Source organism: Podarcis pityusensis (genome assembly GCF_964106645.2).
Source record: "Podarcis pityusensis genome assembly, chromosome: 4".
NCBI classification, from domain to species: domain Eukaryota; kingdom Metazoa; phylum Chordata; class Lepidosauria; order Squamata; family Lacertidae; genus Podarcis; species Podarcis pityusensis.
The window spans coordinates 99,497,954-99,518,259 of NC_138027.1; the positions used below are offsets into that span (position 1 = coordinate 99,497,954).

Below are 20,306 nucleotides of genomic sequence, written 5' to 3' on the forward strand. Positions count from 1 at the left end.
TTAAAGGAAGAGGAAGGAGATAATTCTGGATTGTCCTTAAGGGAGCAGTGCACAGTTATTTCACTGCACCCCTAAATGAAACATTCTGATTTCTAATGAAAAGTAGTGCAAACTACTTAAAAGAAAAGTGCAGGGTTTTTGTGTGTTTGTGGCAGTGCCTACTAGTACAGATTATCAGCACCTATTTTTTTGTGCTGGCACCCATGGTACTTTATATATGACTATGGGCACCTCAACCTCCCCCCTCCCCCAAAGCACTGTTAGTATCTTCAGCTCACAGGCAGAGGTACCTGGCCTCCCCCGAGGCAATTGAGCGAGATACTGTGTTTACCGTCCATCTGCGACCTCCGGCAGGCTAGGTAAACAAACCGGAGATCCTCCTCAAACGTGAGCAGGACACACCCTCCTCCTTCTCTCCCTCCCTGCACTCCCCCAGGGAGGGGAAGAAAGACAGACAGGAGTCCTTTTACATGTCCTTTTATTCCTGTCATTCAGCAGTACAGAGAAATGTGACTGTTCCCTTCAGACTCCATCAGAAGAGTCTCAACTCCTCCCCTGTACTTCCAGTACAGGTCAGATGACACACTGAGCTAACATCCGGTGCTCAGTACAGAGAATAGGCTCCACCTTTTCTCCAACAGTACACCTGCAAAACATAACATCCTGTTTTGCATTCCAGCCATCTGGAGCTGGCTTTTGCCTTGGTGCTTTTTCCCAACAAGCACGAGGTATTAAATTAAGACTTTTTACCCAATGCAAGGTTTTTAAACTCTAAGGCTTCAGCTTAACAAAACTTTCAGTGTTTTCTTGAATCTAAACAAATGTTTTTGAAGACCCATGTGGAATGTACCAGTTTAAGTGCAATGGCTCCCCCCCCACACAATATGGGGAATTGTAGTTTGGAGAGAGTGTTGAAAATTATTTGTTGTATTGCCCCTAAGCCAGCTCCATAGAATTGTATGTTCCTTGCTGGGAACAATAATTGTTAATTCCGTTTAACTCTGCGCTGTAGTCTGTGTGTCTGTTTCATCATACTTAGCAAAAAACAGATACCATCAAGAAGCAATGAACTGTTCTCTGGTAGACCGTGGCAATCACAATATCCTATTACACTTCAGAGTTATATTGTGATTACATTTGTTTGTTTTAGATTATCCATCCTTTTTATAGCTCTTCGCTGCTTTCCAGATTTTTATTTATTTATTTAACAGTTTATTTCCTCAGGATTGGCTGATACCTCGGGGGAGAAAAGTCTGAGAAAAACACAATCTCGTTATTGGGGTTTTTACATTAGCAAGACAAAGACACAGGATATACTATTTCATTAAATTACAACAGCCTGTGGAAATCTGCTAAAGCAGTGGAGAAATGTGGCAAGAAAATGACCCTCCCCGACAAACGATGCCCTTCCTGGCACAAATAGCTTTGAAGTGTTGAGAGCCATTAAGGAACACATACTGAGAACACACAGCAGACATTTGGTGTAAGCTCTTAAGTGCGCACCTTAGGAACAGATTTTCCCCCTGTCCTTTCTCTAAGGAAGGAGGTGCTCTGCAGGTGACCTGTTACAGAATGAAATGTCCGATCAAATGTACTGTTGAAAATCAGTGGGAGCAAGTATCTGAGGGATGCCGCAGAGCGTTTAAGGCTATCAGCTGATGAAAGGGCAAAGGAAACGACTTTTAAAACGTTGCAGGATTCCTAAGTTTGCTCAGATGTCTTCTACGGCTGCTCACTGTGTAAGAGAAAGCATGCTTGAGGACGGCCAGTTCTGGGGCGTGTTACAAAGGATTGGATCCATTTCAAGTGAGCTTTCTTTCCTCATATGTATTGAAAGCTGGACATTTACTGGCTTTACCAACCAAATAGTTACCCCTGGAAAATTCCCAGAAAATCACTGAGAAATTTTTGAAAGGTGGTCGAAGGAAAAACTGTGTGTCTTCTCCATTTGGTTTTTATTTTCCTCTTTCCTCCCACATTAAAAATAAATGAATAAACAGAAAATTATTTCCATGAAGAAAATGAATATGCTAACATCACAAAAAAATCTCCAGTAATAAAATAAGGCAGAAATAAAGGAAAGATCTCATGAGAAATGTTTAGGGAAGCTTTTAATGTTTGATGCATTACTGTATTTTAATATTTTGTTGGAAGCTGTCCAGAGTGGCTGGGGAGGCATCAATTCTTTTTGCTGCCTGTCTAGAATGCAAAAACATTATTATTATTATTATTATTATTATTATTAATATCAGGGGGAAGGGAGGGAATCAAATTTACTTTTTTGTGTATGATGCCTCTTAGACACTTCGTGTTACACTCCATAGAAAAGCTACAATGGCACATGGAATATCTCAATGTGTCTCAATCCACTGTATTGGGATGAAGGATGTGATATACTATGGTGTAAGGAAATTTCCCACAAACAGAAATCCTAATTCAAGTTTTCTACACAAGAAATAGAAAAGGTGAGGCAGCCCACTCTCGTCTCCTGTACCTCTTAATCCAATTTCTTGCCTAAGTGGGTATCCTGCCAGCAGGATCCTCTGCCAAAACTTGGTCCATCTGCAAATGAGACAAGCCCTTCCATTGACAGAGGCACAGCAGCAATCTTTCCTTTTTAGGTGGGGCCTAAAAAGGAGAATACAGTGACCTCCCTGCTTACTCTTCCATTCATAGAGTGTGCTAACTTACAGGTGTAAAGGTCAAGTGAACAGAAAATTAATAAGAACACCAGGAACTAAGTGAGTGAAAAACGGGGTTTTTTCCCATAAGGGAAAAAATGGTATTAATGATACAGTGAACCAGGGAATACGAAAAGATTTAAAGCAAACAAATTCGTTTATGCTGTAACGAAGAAATTAAAATTTGAGATTCTTTTCTCAAAAATTCCATTTTACTCTTGTATTGCGACAACAATACAGTGGTACCTCAGGTTAGGTACTTAATTCATTCCGGAGGTCCGTTCTTAACCTGAAACTGTTCTTAACCTGAAGCACCACTTTAGCTAATGGGGCCTCCTGCTGCCACTGCGCCGCTGGAGCACGATTTCTGTTCTTATCCTGAAGCAAAGTTCTTAACCTGAAGCACTATTTCTGGGTTAGCAGAGTGTGTAACCTGAAGCGTATGTAACCCGAGGTATCACTGTAGAAAAAAACAAAACAAAAACTGGTTTAGAAATAGTGTCAAAGCACATTACAGTACAACAACAGTCAAGCATTTCAGGAGCGGAGAAAAACAACTATCTTGTTGAAATCAATGAAATTGTGTCATTAAATTTGTGAAACATTTACTGCACAATAGACTTTTCTTAAATTTATGAAATGTTTGATAAACATACAAGAAAGCGTTCTGAATGGTAGGCTCACAAAATACCTTTTCAACAATAAGCACCCAGTCCTTATCTACTAATTGTAATGACTGCAGGATAAAAAAACTCTTACCTCTTACAGCAGGGCAAACAATAGGCTTATTTATTGTTGGCTGTGTAGAGAACACAACAGACACAAAAAGGAAGAGCCAAGGAAATACCAAGAAATGGAGTCTGAGCAGTGGTGTAGCGTGGGTTGTCAGCACCCAGGGCAAGGCAAGTAATTTGTGCCCCCTAACCCGTGGATTTGCGCCCCCTAACCCTAACCCCCAGATGTTGCGGCCGGTGCGGCCGGCCCTCCCTGCACCCCCCACGCTACGCCACTGAGTCTGAGGACTCACCTACACCTCCAGCCACTCCACCATTTTCCCCTGGGAAAGCCCACAGTTTAGCACTGAATTGGAAGAAGGAGCAAACAGGTTTTCCATGGATACAAAGTTCTAATAGTTAACTCTTCAAGAGTCATGCTGCTAAGCAAGTGATTCTTTTCAGGGTCACTTATGTAACTACAGGGTGTTTGTGATCATAAAAACCAACCCTTGGTCAGGAAAGTCTTCAGTAAGCAGACTTCATGGGAATTCTACCAGATGAGACTTTTGCCTTTTTTCGCTCAATTTTTTTTTTTGAGGCACTTAAGAATACAAGTTGCTCCTGTTATGAAAACAAGCTGTCGTTCTTGAAATGGAAGTTGCCATTGTCGGTCATGTCACAATTTATGCTCAATTTTTCCAAAATTTCCAGAAGGGGGGGGGAATTCCATGGGGGAGGGCAACAGCTGTGGAGGCAAAGTATACGCTTGTGCCACAGCCTGGCTATGGGGCTGTTAGGAGCCAAGCCATTGTGTTGACATGAATTAAAATTACATGTTTAATGAATTCAATATATTGAATTTACAGTGCAATCCTACGCTTACTTACTCAGAAATAAATCCCACCTGTTCAGTGGGGCTTGTTAAAGTGCATTTAAGGTAGCAGCCTTAAATATGGGTGCTTTAGTTGGGAATCCTGTAGGGCAGTTTCTTGGGCTTGATGACCCTTCCAACTTCCACAAGTCTATGATATTTGTTTACCCAGTTGTTTCATACTAACTTATATCACATACGCCTGCTTTAGTTATTATATAGCTACCCCACCAGTCAATACTGCATGGATAACTCAACACCTTCCACATGCGCTGAATTAGGAGGATTTTGGGCATCAAATGGTAGGACAGAATTCCAAACAAAATTGTGCTCTCCCAAGCCCACCTTCCCACTCCTGTCTTAGTGATGTCTTTACTAGCTTGAACATGTCCACCGAATGGAAGATGGCAGAATCCCCAAGGACATATACTCCAGGGGTAGATGGCTTCAGGCACCACTGGCAAACGAACTCTGTGTTACAAAGATGTCTGCAAACATGCCTTGAAGGCTGGCAATATCAACCCCACCATGAGGAAATCCCTTGCAGGCAACCGCAGTGCCTGGAGAAAACAGGTTGTAGGTGACATGACCGCTGGGAAGGCCACAGAGAGAAGAAAAGTCATGGTGCATCTGCCCTAGCTGCAACAAACCATGTCTCTCCTGTATCAGTCTCTTCTGTACCTTCCAATATCTTGACCTCACTCCCAAAGGCGCACTCCTCCATTGTCTCCATAGACAGAGTGATGCCAACAAAACTGACCATTCCACTAAAATACTTCCCACTATGTCATTCCTCTCTTGCCCACTTTTGAGTCAGAATATATCCATATATTAAGTTCGTTTATAGCATGATTCAAGCCTTCCTCCCATAATAAAGGCCTTTTCCACCCTTTTCCTACCCTGAACTGAGCCCTGCACAACTTTTGATGCACCAAATGGGTTGCAGCTTAATAGAGATGCACAGTGGCCCACCATGGATTCAGCTGTCCTCCTGTTTTTGCTGCCTGTCTAGAATGCAAAAACATTGAGGCTGTGAGATGCCTGGCTGGCCACATATGTTTTTTTCTTGGTGGGCCACAAGTTTTGCTGGCCTGCTATAGATCATCAAACTTTTACTGAAGAGCTTAGTATTTTGCTGCTCTTCATCATTATGCATTTTCCATTCAGCCATCCATACTTTTATTTGCCTGCCATAAATATTTCAGAAGATACTCCCCCTTTGCTATAATAATGAATGAATTTGAAAAATCATGCCATTTATATACAGGCATAAATTAAAGTTTGATCCATAAGCTGATACACAATGCTTTTACTTCCCTCCTCCGGTTCAGCTCCAGCTCACTTTTTGTTCCTTTGACCAAATTCTTCTCTGCTCCCTTCCAAGCATATTAAAAAACGCCAGAGGAGTCGCCCAGATCAGCGCAAGGCTTCCTCACCTTTGACTATGCATTAGCAAGTTCTGACAAAACTTCTATTTACCTGATTAAAGAGAACTTCTTTTCCTCTCAATTAAGATTCGCTTAATAAAGATTCATCAACTTGCTTGCTTATTGAGCCAAATCCAATTTTTGGCTGATGCTGTCCGTCTTGTGTCAAAGCCCTTCTTAGGCAGGCCCTGGAAATAGTTATTCATATGTGTTAAATGTTTCAAGAAGACGGGATAATTTATATTATTAGCTGGCTCCTTGCCCAACTGGGTTTTTCATAAGCTCCAGCTGGTAAGAAATTCTGCTGCCAGCTTGCTCCTGAAAAGTGGAGGGTTCGACAATTTTTACCCTATTAAAAACTTTGCACAGATGGCTGGTTAACCAATGCATTGATTGCTCTATGAACTTCTTTAGTGATAGGGTACTTAATATTACATTGATCCACTGCATCAGTATTTCCTTTTAACAGCCGCTAGTCATTCTGCTAAATTCCACTTGACATTGCCCTAACATTGATTTGCTGGTTTTACTGTGACAATGATTTAGAAAGTATTTTTCAGCTGAAAAGTATCAGTGTATGAATGTAAGTCTCTCAGGCCGCAGCTGTGAGTCATGAGCTGAATACACACATATGCCTTGGAACTGGCCACAAGGTCAGTGCTTGAATGGGCATTTTGAAAAATTTCTGTGGAGTGACATGTTGTCAGGGTTCTTTCATGAGCCCAGAGATTGGGCTGATTTTATTTCCTATGCATATATAACAAACAGATGTTGATACGAGGATCAGGTGTTGGACAGGCTGATAGTTCTGCAACTTGCTGCAGAAATTACCCTCACCCATTCGTCATCTTGACAAGTTTGCCCTTTTGACAGTAAATGCACGATGCAGAAATAACTTCCAGAGAAGCTCCATCACCTGATTTTGGCTATTTGGAAATACCTTTATGGTAACTGATGATAATAATTCACATAGAATATGAAGTTCTTTTCAGTCATAAGTCTTAATGACCATTCCATTTATCTTAACATGCAAGTCCCTAAACGATTTAGGACCCAGACACCTGCATTAAGAGATGTAGGAGAGTCTGCCCTGATAATCCCACCACTGAGTAATGATTCATGCATAATTATTCAGGAACGGCCCTTATGGTTACTGATGCCTTGGTTATGCAATGCCTTCCCCACTGATGGCTTGTACCATCCCTGTTTTTCTATGCCATCTGAAACCCAATCTATAGACCCAGGTTTTTGTGATATCTTTGACATGACTATATGGCTGTACTGCTGTTGTCTGTTTTAGATATGTTTTGTTATATTTAAATTGTTTTTAGCTGATTTTATTGTTTCTAGGGAAACTTTCCATGGGATTATTGTATGATGAAAAATGTGATATAAATTATCTTAGAAAATTAATTGCATCAGTTTTCCATTCTGCATTTAGCTCAGGGTTTTTTCCTTTGGTCAATTTATCTGCTTTGGGGGGCTAATTGTCAGAATCACTATTTTCTGGAAAATGATATACCGTATTTTTCGCTCTATGAGACGCACCAGACCACAAGAAGCACCTAGTTTTTGGAGGGGGAAAACAAGAAAAAAAAAAATCTGAATCTCAGAAGCCAGAACAGCAAGAGGGATCACTGCGCAGTGAAAGCAGCAATCCCTCTTGCTGTTCTGGCTTCTGTGATAGCTGCGCAGCCTGCATTCGCTCCATAAGACGCACACACATTTCCCCTTACTTTTTAGGAGGGAAAAAGTGAGTCTTATAGAGCAAAAAATACGGTATTCTGCACTTCAATGTCATGTTTGTTTCTCCGTGCAAGAACCAGGACCTAAGGATGAAATTCTAAATTCATTTGCCCGGGAACTGATTTTTTTTTTTTTATAAAATATTTATTGAAATTTTCAAAGTGTTACAACATAAAATAAAAGCAGAAGAAAATACAAAATAAAAATACAAATTCAAAAATAAGAAAAAAAGACAGGAAAAACAAAAACAAAAATACAATTTAAGAACATTTAAAAACAAATTCATTATTCTCGAATCCTCAACTGTCATTACCTTCTTTCTTTGACCTCCTCCTCCTCCCTTTCTTTGTATCCTAGTTATTAATTATCCCAGCAAATCCTTTCCATATTTCATAATATTCTGTCATTACATTACCCTAAACAGTTTTAATCTTATCTTTCTATAAGAAAATAAACCTTAAAGCTTAAAACTTAAATCTTATCCTTACCAACTTCTCATAACCATAATATTCTTTCATAATTCTTTAAACATCTTTACTAAAGCCGAGTAATTTCATTCCAACATTTTTCTGACATTCATCAATTTTATAAAACAGTTCTAATGGTAAAAAAAAAAGAAATACAAACAGATCCAATCTTCATCCAACGTCCCTTCCTCCTGGTTCCAGGTTTTGTCAGTCCTTATTATCCCATCGATCTGGCCCATTAAACTGGCAACCTTATATCCGAGGCCCTCAAGTCTCTTCCATGTCCCTTTCGCAGCTCTTCTTCATATTTGTAACTGTATTTTCCCTTGTCTCCTGCTCGTGGTAACTCCAGCTTGGCAATATTTTTAACCCTTCTCGACAGATCAGCCCCTTTTCCATATTCAGCACTGAATTCCATATGGTATTTAAAAGCATGTTTCAAAGACCCTCCAAAATTAAGAGCCCCCACAATCCCAAACATCTCACGGCCCATTGCCAGATTTGAACAGTCCAAACATCCCAACATAGGGGGGTCAATCCAGCCCCCCATTTCCAAGCCAAACCAAACTTTTTCTTTCCAAATCTGGCTTTTTCCAGGTTCATTTGTCAAATCCGAAAACTCATATTCCTGTTGGGCCTTTTCTGTCAGGACACACTCCTGATTTAATTCCTGGGTGGGCTCCACATATTTTCCCACTGTCTGTTCAAAATTTCCCACTGCCTGTTCAAAATTTCTAGTCGAAGTCGTCATCAAATTCACCTTCTCATGTAACTGTTCCAGTAGGGCATTTGTTTTGTAGAAAGCACACAACAAAGCTTCTGAATACATTGTCCTGCAAGGTCAAATGCCTATTCCCACGATTGTAATCTGTAAACAGCTGCCGGCTCCCTGGAGTTGGTTACAGTTTCACAGTCTCCCTCTAGGGGAAAAACTTCTATTTGATCTTGCAACAAAGTTTCCCTTTTTGAGATACTTTGTCAATATTTGTTCCTTTGAAATGCGAAGGGAAACAGTGGAATCACTATGTTTCTCTTCTTTTAGCTATCTGTCAAAAACGTTTGTCTCTGGTCAATGAACTTCAAACGTCAGTCCTGACACCCCGCTCCAGGATCAGGACGTAGGAAAGTTGCTTTACTTTAAACTCACTTTAAACAGTCCAAAAAAGATCCCCCTTCTTCTCCTGCTGTCGAAGGAGGGTTCCACAATTTTAAATGATGAAATCCAATCCTTTAAAAGCGATTTTCTGAGCTCTAGTTTACGTTGTCTTTGCTTTATTCTGTCTACAGAAGAACGGAAGGCTGACTTCCTGTTTAGACCTTCCCGTTCCGTACCAAATTGAAATAGATTTTTAAGATCCAATTCCTTTCTGCTCGCAAGTCCCCATCTAATTACCAGTTGTTCAAAGTCTAAGTACTCACGGGTGCTTATTTTAGAGTCTAAATTGTCCCAGGAAAAAGGCAGCGCTCTCCGGCAACGGCTATGCAGCTTTGCTCCACGGAAATAGCAGTTGACTCACAGCACCGCGCCACTTCCCCCTCTTCACTTCAGAGCCCGTTAGTGGGTTCCTTAGCGAGTTGGGGGGGCGCTAAAGGTGCCCGCCGAGTCCCATGGTCACAGGCTTCATCCGCCTGTGATTTTTGAAAGGGTCCCCACTTCGCCATAGCGGAGAAGACCCGTTTCCCGCGGAGCTAGTCCCTCCAGTTCAGAGGGAGTCCGCCATTGCCGATGGCGCCACCCCGGAAGTCCATTTGCCCGGGAACTGAAACCCACTGAAATACTTACTGGTGAGCAAACAAGTACTGGCCTTGAAAGGTTTTCCTTTTTCTGTGAGCAAAGATTATCTTATATTGTGACGGGTGACATTGCCTGCCACAGAGAAAAGCAAATTTCAGATGCAACGCTTAGGGACTGTGGCCACTCCCCAGACTAGAAAATTGTGAAAATGCTTAACATTTGAGTCTGTATTCAAAAATGTGCAATGCAGACTGTGGTGATGACATCATTGGGCAACTTTAGGAAAGAAAAATCTCCTGTGGAAAGTAAAACTGCCCCAGAGTATTACCAAACTAATATAAAGTAATTGAGGCATCTTTGAGCAGCATATGGTAAATATGTAAAGAGTTCCTAATCCTTTTAACGTTGGGCTGTACCTCATTTCACATAGTAAAGAACATTTGGTGAGGAAAAACTGCTCCTTAATTTCCTTTTCAGTAAGAAAGTACAAAAAAACCCACAAGTTTGTAAATGAGTGAAAGAATGGGAGAGTGAGGGCGAGAAAGTAATAAGGGGAAATTTACTTTCAATCCAAATGAAAAATTGCAGTGCTCAATTTGTGGAAGTATAAATGAATTACTAGAGATTATGAATAGTGAATGTGTATGAGCAACAAAACTCTGGCTGCTTAAATAGGTATATGAAAATATTCATTGTTTCTTTCAGTAACAAGGTTAGTTTTTGATAGGAAAGTTCAAAGCCATGGATTAATATATGATTAAGATATAGATCTCCAGACTGGCCAAGGAGCACAACTGTACCTTATAATTACTCCCAGACATGATTTAGATGAAATGCACAATGAGAATTAGCCTCACAAAGACTTGAATGTATACCACTAGGGTATACATATACATAGGTATCAGGGACATCCCAGTACCTGAGATTTCAGGCCTTAAACCTGAGACCAAGGGGCAACCCCTGGTGATGCCATTAAGCATGATGCATTAAGCATTGACCACAGTCACTGAGAGCATGTCAATCTAATAAAAAACACAAAGTCTAACAAATGAACAAAATGTGACACTGGTTGGAAATTAAAACATAAACCTTACCTAAAGGAGGAGTTCCTAAGCTTGTTGTGAGCTACTCTTGTGAACAGCTGGTGTTAATTATGCAACTGCTAATCAGTATTGTATGCATTTAATGGGCTTCTGATTTCTACACCCCAGCATCAGCACCAATGTTTTTGCCATTATACAATTTGTTAGTCTTTAAGGTTTCACAAGACTTTCTTGTTCGGTCAGAAAAAGTAAAGACAAAAGACATTTAAGTTCATAGGAACACATAACATCAACATACAAGACCATCTGTGGAAGTCTACCTGTTTGACATATGAGGCAACCTGCCAGACTGGGCAGCACAAAGCAGATTAACTTTCCCAGCTTCTGCTTTAGACAGAAACTTGTAAAATGTTTGCTTTGTTTTTAAAATTGTGAGAAATTAGGAACAATCCCAGTGATCTTGTCACTTTGGTTCAGAGATGCAGTATGAATAGTACATGGGGCAGTTTCCCCATGTACTAAAACATAACTTGGACCCTCCAAGTGTCCCTATTTTCCAGGGACAGTCCCTGATTTGGAGAAGCTGTACCAGTTTCTGATTTGATCCCAGAATGTCCCATTTTTCCTTAGGATGTCCCTGTTTTCATTGGAGAAATGTTGGAGGGTATGGAGTTATCTGACCCCCCCCCCCCAGCCATCTGAAGTCAATCCTGTATCTGGAAGTGTGTTTTTTAAATGTTTAATGTTTTATTATGCTTTTCTATAGCTGGCCAGAGTGGCTGAGGAAACCCAACAAGATGTAAAAGGTATAAATAGTAAAATTGTCATTATGTAATGGGACGTCCCTATTTTCATCGGAGAAATGTTGGAGGGTATGCGATACCTATATCAGATCATATCCTTATCTCCACAAGCCCCGTGGGCCAGATTTGACAGGTGGACATCCTGACATCAGGTGACAGCAATGTATTTGGAGTAAGTATCCAAATAGTTCAGATAGAAGCTGCTTGGAAATGCCATTCAGAGTGCAGTCTCTCAGGAACCACTAGGGAATATTGACTTCAGAGTGCATTTCCCAGCAGTTTCTACTGAATGAGCTTCAAAACACATTTCACTGTGAAGGTCATATTTTTACCTGCCTCCGAATTGAAGTCACATATGGCATAGGTGGGGCAAGTGGTTCTGGTTTGGAGAAAGTGTCCTCACGGGCCAAATTAGGACCACTGCCTGGGCTAATTAGGTCCACTAGCACAAGCTTCTCCAACCCCCGAAACAGAGTATGTGTTCAAATAGAGCACAGGACCACACTTATTGGAAGGGAATAAAATGGAGAGTCTTGGGAGTTAATACGAAGTCCCATTGATATGAATGTTTCTATGCATGACTAAGTTTAGATCCAATCCAGATTTAGGACAGACATCAAAATTTGCAAAGGTGAATTTTGAAGAGAATTTTCAATGGTGTGTATTCATCTCTCCCTAAATGAACATGCCTTTCAACAGCCTATCCTCAATATAGCTTGCAATCATACCACTAAGAAAAACAATTTCCAATAAATTTTCATTTTAGTTAAATCCAACAGATTAGAATCAGGAGTCAATTTGTGGTTTAAAATCCATTAATTTAAAGACCCAGTAAAATAAAAATGTCTGAAAGGCTTCCCTCAGTTCACCAAATAAGTCAAGAGTACAGCACTCCCAAACTGTCTTTCAATTGTCGCTTCATCCTATGACAAACTTTACTTACACTGCTGGAATATAAAATAATCCAAAGAACATGATAATTGGTTATCTGTGCATCATAAATTTATCTTTATTACTGAGGACTTTTATTTTATTTTTTAAATAGAAAAATGTCTTTTGTCTGAAGCTACTGCACTTCAGCAATACGTAATCTGTCAATGTTTTTGCACCCTGCTGTTAACAAAGATGAGTTTTTTCTTTTTTCTTCTTTTCATAAGAGCATTTCACTTTCCATGATTCTCCGCCCAAAGCTTTCACTTTGAAGCTGAAACCCCCCAGTAAAAAATCATTTTATTTTTGTGTAAACACAATCTTAAAAACTATTCCTAAATCATATTGCCTGTGATTATTGCTTGACCAAGGCAACAACAAAAGGATTGTAAGGAAATGCTTTCATTTCTTTGAGGAAAGACTGCAACATATGATTTAAATACCCTATTGTTCAGAGTTTTGTTCAAAATGCATTATTTGCTAGGCAGCATCTTTTAATGGTAACCTTTCACCTATAAAAGCAGCCATTAGTCTAATTTTAGTGATAATACCGTAGAAAAATATGATCAATTTTACGCTCAGGTTTGGGAAGAAACAGGCTTTTACCAAGCACATGACTCTTGCTTCCAATGAATATCCAAAACCGAAATTCTGAAATAAATGAATAGTTTATCGCTCAGCAGAAGCGTTAGAAGAATTCTGAGGGAAGCAAAGAAAAAAAGTTGCAGTATGATTTGCAATATCTCTCAAGGTTCTAATCATCTGGGACCTGAAGAAACATTAATTTAGATTGTGAGTTGTGTTGAGCTGGGTGGAAAGAAATGTGTGTGCATGCACCATTTGCCTCTCACCAGCATCACATGTCCAGGATAGATAAAGGAACTCTCCATACAATGGGGAGCTGATAATATTTGAAATAAGAGTTGCTAGTACAGAGGTACCTCCGGTTACAAACTCAATTCATGAGGGGAAATCTGAATTCTTTAAAAAGTTGCATGAGACCTTATTGGACTATTTGGATTACAATCTGATTTTGATGGGGGACATGAATGGAGTAGTATCTACAAACATGGATAAGGCACAAAGACAGGTAGTTACCAAGGATGGTAGACTACCGAAAACATTTTTTGAGATGATAGACAATTTAGATTTAGTGGACACATGGAGAACAAAGAACCCCTTGGGAAGAGAGGGAACGTTCTTTTCTGAAGCTAAGATGACATGGACTAGAATTGACCAAATATGGGTAACTAGAGGAATGGCACCAAAGATAAAGAAAGTGGAAATCTGCCCAAAAACCTGCTCCAACCATAATGCGGTAAGGATGGAGTTGAAGCTAACATCAACTGGCTCCTTCAGATGGAGGATGAATGACACCCTATTTAGAGATGAAGAAGTGTATAAAAAGGCCCAAAAAACCTTGAGAGACTATTTTGAAATAAATATGAATACTAATGTAGAAAAAAGAGTAATCTGGGACGCAAGTAAAGCTGTCATGAGAGGGTTTCTGATACAACAGAATGCAATAAAGAAGAGAAGTCAAAATGAGAAGAAAGATAAAATTTTGGGGAAAATAAAAGAAAGTGAAAAGAAATTGAGAGCAAAACCAAAGTCGCAGGAGATTTTGAGAGAAATAAAGTTATATCAAGTACAATATATGGAAATGATGAATCAGGAAATAGAATGGAAAATTAAACAAATGAGACAAAAAACATTTGAATCAACAGGAGGTCCGGGAAACAAGCTAAAGAAAAATAAGCAATGGAAAATCTGAGTGTTTTTAATCATTTTTATTTTGTACTTTTTTTTCTTTTTCATTTTGTATTGTAATATTTTTTAAAAAATCTTAATAAATATCTTATTTTTTAAAAAAACCAAACTCAATTCATTCCGGAGGTCCATTCTTAACCTGAAACTGTTCTTAACCTGAGGCGCGCTTTTGCTAATGGGGCCTCCTGCTGCCACTGCATGACTTCCGCTTGCATCCCAGGGCACGATTCGCTACCAGGAGCATCTATTAACAAGCGGTTATTCTGAAGTGAATTCGGAGATAGATGTCATGGACTGGATAGACACAGCTGAGGGGTGTGAGGAACCAGCTGGGGAACAACCAAGGGAAGAAGGCTCAAAGCCCGGGGAGTGGTGGTGGTGGGACGACAATGAGTGATCACAGGACGAAGAAGGGAAAGATTGGGAAGAGGAGATGTCAGAAGCTGGAGGTGTAACAGGGCGTAGTGAGCTGGGAGAGTCTGTGGCAGAGAGAAGTCCAGAATTAGAGGCAGAAGCTGAAACAGCTGATTGGGAAGAAGGAGGTCCAGAGGCAGAGCTGAGTCAGGCTGGTCACGGGTGTCTTTCTCCCCTGCTGCCCCCCCCCCGACTCCAAGTACCAGAAGAGGTATGAAAGGGGAGCAGCAAAGACAGGTTACATGCAGACGCATCCTCTGATTGTTTACAAGAAACCCTGGAGTGGAGGAGACATAGATGGTGATGGGGAGGTGGGGACTTTTAGTCTTAGCAACTGATTTGGTGGAGTAAAACCCACAGGGCCTGAGCTGCTGTGCTCATTAGGTCTGAAACACAGCCAGGTTGTGAAGATTGTGTTTCGCTAATAAAGAGTTAACTCCAGATTTGAACTGTGCAATATGCTGACCAGCTTGCTATACTGACTGGCAATATCAGCCAGAAATAAAGATAAAATCAATTCAAAGAGGAAGAAAACAAGGAGTTTTGAATGAGCATTGGGGCATCTACCCATCCTTCATATGCACCCAATCCCCACAGCCCATGCATTCTCCTGACATTACCACAGAATGATGCACCATTCGTTCTCGCCCCACACACCTGAGGGAATTCTTCCTTCATAAATTAAGTGAAGAATGTGCATTACCGTCTTTGGCTTTGGGAAGGGGAACATACAGGGGACTAGCCTAGTCCCCCTGGTCCACGGACATGCCTGCATAATGGCTGCCTCAAATACAGTCATACCTCTTGTTGCGTTTGCTTCGGGTTGCAAACGTGGCAAAGCCGGAAGTGTATACTTCCAGGTTTCGTCGCACACGCAGAAGTGTTCTGCATGCTTCACACATGTGCAGAAGCACTCTATCGTGCTCCACGCTTGCACAGAAGTGCCATTCTATTTGCGGACTTTTCTGTATCTGTGTCTCAGCTTAACTGAAAAATGAATGTGTCTTAGGTTTTATTTTTGGATTGAAGTTGGTTTGAAGGGAAACACACCAGACAGCAGCATTTCTCAAGGAACTACAAGCTAGCTCTACATCATGGGTAACATTGTGTGTACATGAATCCAAAAGCCAGTGGTGGGAAAGCATAGGAGCCAGAAGAAACGGTAATGTGTACACAGCCAAAGACTCTGTATTTTCTGACACTGGAAGCCTGCAAACATCGTTCTTTTTGAGGGCTGAAGGGAAACAATGTTTTCTGACACAAGTGAGATGTGCTCTATGTGCTGGCAAAATGAAATTCTTTCACATGTTCACCAGACAATGGCAAGGAAAGACAAATTGCTGTCTCCTTTTAACTGAAGATATAAAACATCCATAAACTCCACAATGGCACTTTGATGTTTATTATTATACCATCTTATCCACTTTATACAACATTTCATAATTATGACATCAATTCATATCAAGTGCCAAATCATTCAGGGAACAACATTATGAAAATCAATAGCTTCAGTTCATAACTCTTTTTGTCTAGAAGTATAAACCTTCAAAACCCCATGTTTCAAAAATCACACCATAATTACTGTGCAGTGTGGTATGAGAATAACCACTGAACAGATATTAAATTATAGCTTGCTGCCTCAAAACCCTAATAAAGAGTCTGTAGATCAATAAATGAACTACAGTCCAGATAAGAAAGAAAACATGCTTATTTCCTATTTTGAAAAGAAGGAAATGCTTCCACAACACCATAAATAGTAAATCATAATGTTTAAGATGGTGTTTGAACTCCAGATAGAGAATTATGTTATAAACATACAATTTCAAGTTGCACTTTGATTTCTCCGTGTTCAAGGGAGAAATTGAACTGTATTGATGGAAACATCCTAAGGATACATTTCTATGATGATTGGTGCATTGATATTAAACCCCCCCCCCCAATATTTTACATTTTTCCTGGTCATGTTGCAATGCGTTTTGATGTTTTGCATAACTTCTCTCTCCATCTTGAAAAAGGGTGAGGGGTGGGTTTTCTTTTTCTTTCCCCCCCTCCCTTTTTTGAGGAAAGGGGATAGTAATGCCAAACCCAAAGGGTTTGGCATGCTCAGTAGAAGTTTGTCTGCATTTGAAAGTTCTCTTGTTTTTACCAATGGTTGTGGTATCCAGCATGGCAGATAATTTTGAGACATATACACCCAAACCTCTCTAGTTATGAGGAACTAGTTGCACAGGTTTTTTGGGGAACCTAGCTACTATTTCTATTCTACACCTGGCTCCCAATTAGTTTCTGAGCCCCATTCAAAGTGCTGGTTTTGAGATATAAAACCTTACATGGCTCAAAGCTGCAATGCCTTAAGGACCACCTCTTCCCATATGAACCTCACTGGACCCTGTGTGCCTCCTCCACGAGAGGTGCAGACTGTGGTGGCTCTCCGTTTGTCGAACGCTATCCTGGTGCCTTCATTACATATCTTTAGGTACCAGGCAAAAATGTTTATAACAAGGCTTTTTGCTGATTAACATTGTATGGCCTTTTACTGTAAATGTGTTTGTGGGAGAGGTTATTGGTTTGCTTTTGTTTTATTATGTATTTTGTGTTCTCATTTTGTATATTTATATTGTAAACCACACTGTGATCTTTGGAGAAAGGGTGGTATATATAATAATAATAATAATAATAATAATAATAATTATTATTATTATTATTATTATTATTATTATAATACTTCTGCGTAGCTGTGTGGACCACTGTATTGTAGTTAACTAAACAGTGTTTCATACGTCAGTTACAAAGTGAAAGCATATAGTGCTTATAACATGGGTTGGCAAACTAAGGCCCGCAGACGGTCCGGGAATCGCCGCGTGGATCAGCGTGGGGATTCTGATCATTCGGGCTGCGCCATTCCCCCCCTCCAACACACACTGTAGCGGTGCCCCCTTCCCTCCTCCTGGCTTCTCCCCCCTCTGCCTAGAGGTGGAAGGGGGCTGGGATTTGTTGAGCCATGGTTGGCTGAGCGCCATTTCAATCAGCCCTTTTGTGCCTCTCATCATCCCTCCGCCATAGCCGCCAGCCCATGCCACTCGCAAGGCACAGGTAAGCAGCCACCAGGGCTCGTCTGGTGCTGTGGAGAAGGGAAAGGAGAGTCGGGGGAATTTCCCCCCCTCCAAAATATAGTCCGGCGCCCCACAAGTTCTGAGAGACAGTGGACCGGCCCCCTGCGGAAAAAGTTTGCTGGCCCCTGACTTATAACTATGGGGATTCCAAGAACAACAGGAAAGAGAAATGTACATAAGGGGAAGGGGAAACAGCAGATCTTTAGCACCCCAGGAATTCTTATAGCCTGGTGTTGGAATTATTTACTCATTTATCACACTTTTGACCTCTCTCACTGGCTAAAATCCCCTGAAAGGCAGGAGAAGAAAGAAAGAAAGAAAGAAAGAAAGAAAGAAAGAAAGAAAGAAAGAAAGAAAGAAAGAAAAGTTTGGGGCCTGTCGTAGGCATTAGGTTTGGTGCAAATATAAATCCAGACATTAACCATGGTTTTGCCAACCATCGTTTGCAAGCACCCTTGAAAAGTGGTTATCTCAAATCCTTTTGGAAGAAACATTTTGGCCAGTGTAGACTGCAAATATGTAGCATATAAATCATGGGGATACTAATTTAGGGAATTGGTTTTTCTGTATCCCCCACCAACAAGAGGTTCAAACCTTTTCTTCTTTTTGTAAATGGGTTACTGAAGTGCAGGGGGATTTTTAAAAATGTTCAGCTGAATGCTGCATTATTGACTGTTTCTCCACGTGCAATTAAATAATGTATAGGAATATGTCTGAAGTGAAACCAGGTGGTTGTCACCTTGCACTCGACAACCTAATTCCGTATTTGCCTTTAATTGCTCTCTGAAAGCTATTATTTTCAGCGATCTAAACCAGGTCTTTTCTGCCCAAGGTAGCTAATTAAAGAGTATCTAGATACTTGCATGCACACACAGAAGCACTGAATAATACATGAAGATTGACTGAAGTCAATTTCTTTACATTTTTATCTTTTATTCATTAGGGTTTTGAAAAGAAATAAAAGGGGGGGGGAACCATAGTTATTGTTTTCTTTGTTTTTGTTTCTTAAAGGCAAAATAAAGGACCATCATATTTCAAAGTCCTTTGCATCATGCTTTGCATTATGGTGGAGAAATTAAGCCATAAGAAGAGTTGAGTCCAGTATACAAATGAGCAGCACTCTGGGCCTTAGTCTGCTCGCCCTATCACTACACGCTGCAATTTGAGACATTCACAATGTGAATCTCTTGTCAACAAAATTAAATTATAGAGGATACAATGTTGCTGACTTCAGCTTCATTTGGAGTGGGGGGGGGAATGTAGACGGAAGATAACTATCTTGGCTACAGCTATTTTATCTGATTAAGTAGCTCACAAGGAATTTTGCAGCATCAACGGTCCTAAGGCAAAGAGGACTTTCCAGAGGACAATCGTGACAGGCAGCTGGAAGTGAAGGCCAAGCTTAATGTATCAGAGGATATGGGCTTTCGGTCAGGCTAAAGCCTTAGTATTGCTATTTTTAAAAAATTAAAGCTCTGTCTCTTGATCTAGTTCACAGGGGCCCATGCTCTGCCCATTCTAGGTATCTTCCAAGTATGTGAATCAGGATGCCAATTCAAATCAGTAACTTCATAAAACTTCACCCTACCTAAAGCCTTAATTAGATTTGTCACTGAAAGTTCTTCTAAAGTGGAATTTGAAGTGCATTTGGGAGATCTTCATTCAAAATGCCCAAGAGAAACCTGTTAGTTGTACAAAACCTGATCAGAGTGGCAGCTGAATTTATTTCAATAGGACACTAAGATAGTATCCTGCACGATGAAGTGAAGTTCATGAGGCAGGAGCTGATAATGCAGGTGAGCTGTGCACAAGCAAGCTGCTAGCTAGCTCTGTTGAGGTTCCTTTTATTGACACAATATGCAAACCCAGGCCGATACATTTTGGGCTGTGACCTTTACACATCTTCCAGTCCCGAGATTGTGGGGAGGTACAAAGTTATTTTGGCACCTGTTTCCACTGTGTCATTTTCCTTCCCCTTGCACAATGTATGACGAAAGAGACAAAGGTCTCAGAGACAAAGGTCACAGACAGGACAGGGCAGACTACTGAGACCGCAAAAGGTCAGACAGAGGACAAGATGTTCAGACAGCTGTGGCTTTATCTGTGAGGGGAGTGTGCTCCACACCCCAAGGTCACGCTTGCAGGCAGATGAGGCTGCCCGTGGGCGGGGAGTGTGCCCCCCAACCCAGCAATAATTCCCACACACTGCACCTGAGGGTAGGAGATTATCTTAGGAGGCACAGAGCAAGTTTCATGGCATACACAGTTCTGCCTGCTTCCACCCACCCCAGGCCAGTACGGCCACACCAAGGAGGAATTTATTCAGAAGACTGAAAGTCCCACAGAGCAAGGGAAACAATTCTCAACCTTGAACTTCTGAGCATCTACAGCATGCATTTAATTCCAGGATAGCAGCTCAAGCAAACCCGTAATAATGGGCAAGGGCTAATTATCTGTGCATTTAGGTCTAAAACCACACATGCTCAGTAACATTCAAGGCTTCTAAAATGGGATGACCCAATAATTTAGATGAAGGATCCAGATTTTGCAGCACGGGGCTCTATTGACTTTCTCAACTGCTTAAAAAAGC

The 20,306-nt window shown here is 40.7% G+C and overlaps 1 protein-coding gene across 1 annotated transcript in view; it reads right to left on the minus strand.

Annotated features, from left to right (window-relative positions):
* Nucleotides 1–565: 565 nt before the first annotated feature.
* The window catches only part of LOC308475815 (uncharacterized protein), a 170,141-nt gene continuing 150,400 nt past the window's right edge, over nucleotides 566–20,306 (minus strand). Inside the window, exon 2 of the mRNA XM_081003231.1 lies at nucleotides 566–590. The gene's annotated coding sequence lies outside the window, so the exon portion shown is untranslated. The remainder of the gene's footprint in view (nucleotides 591–20,306) is intronic.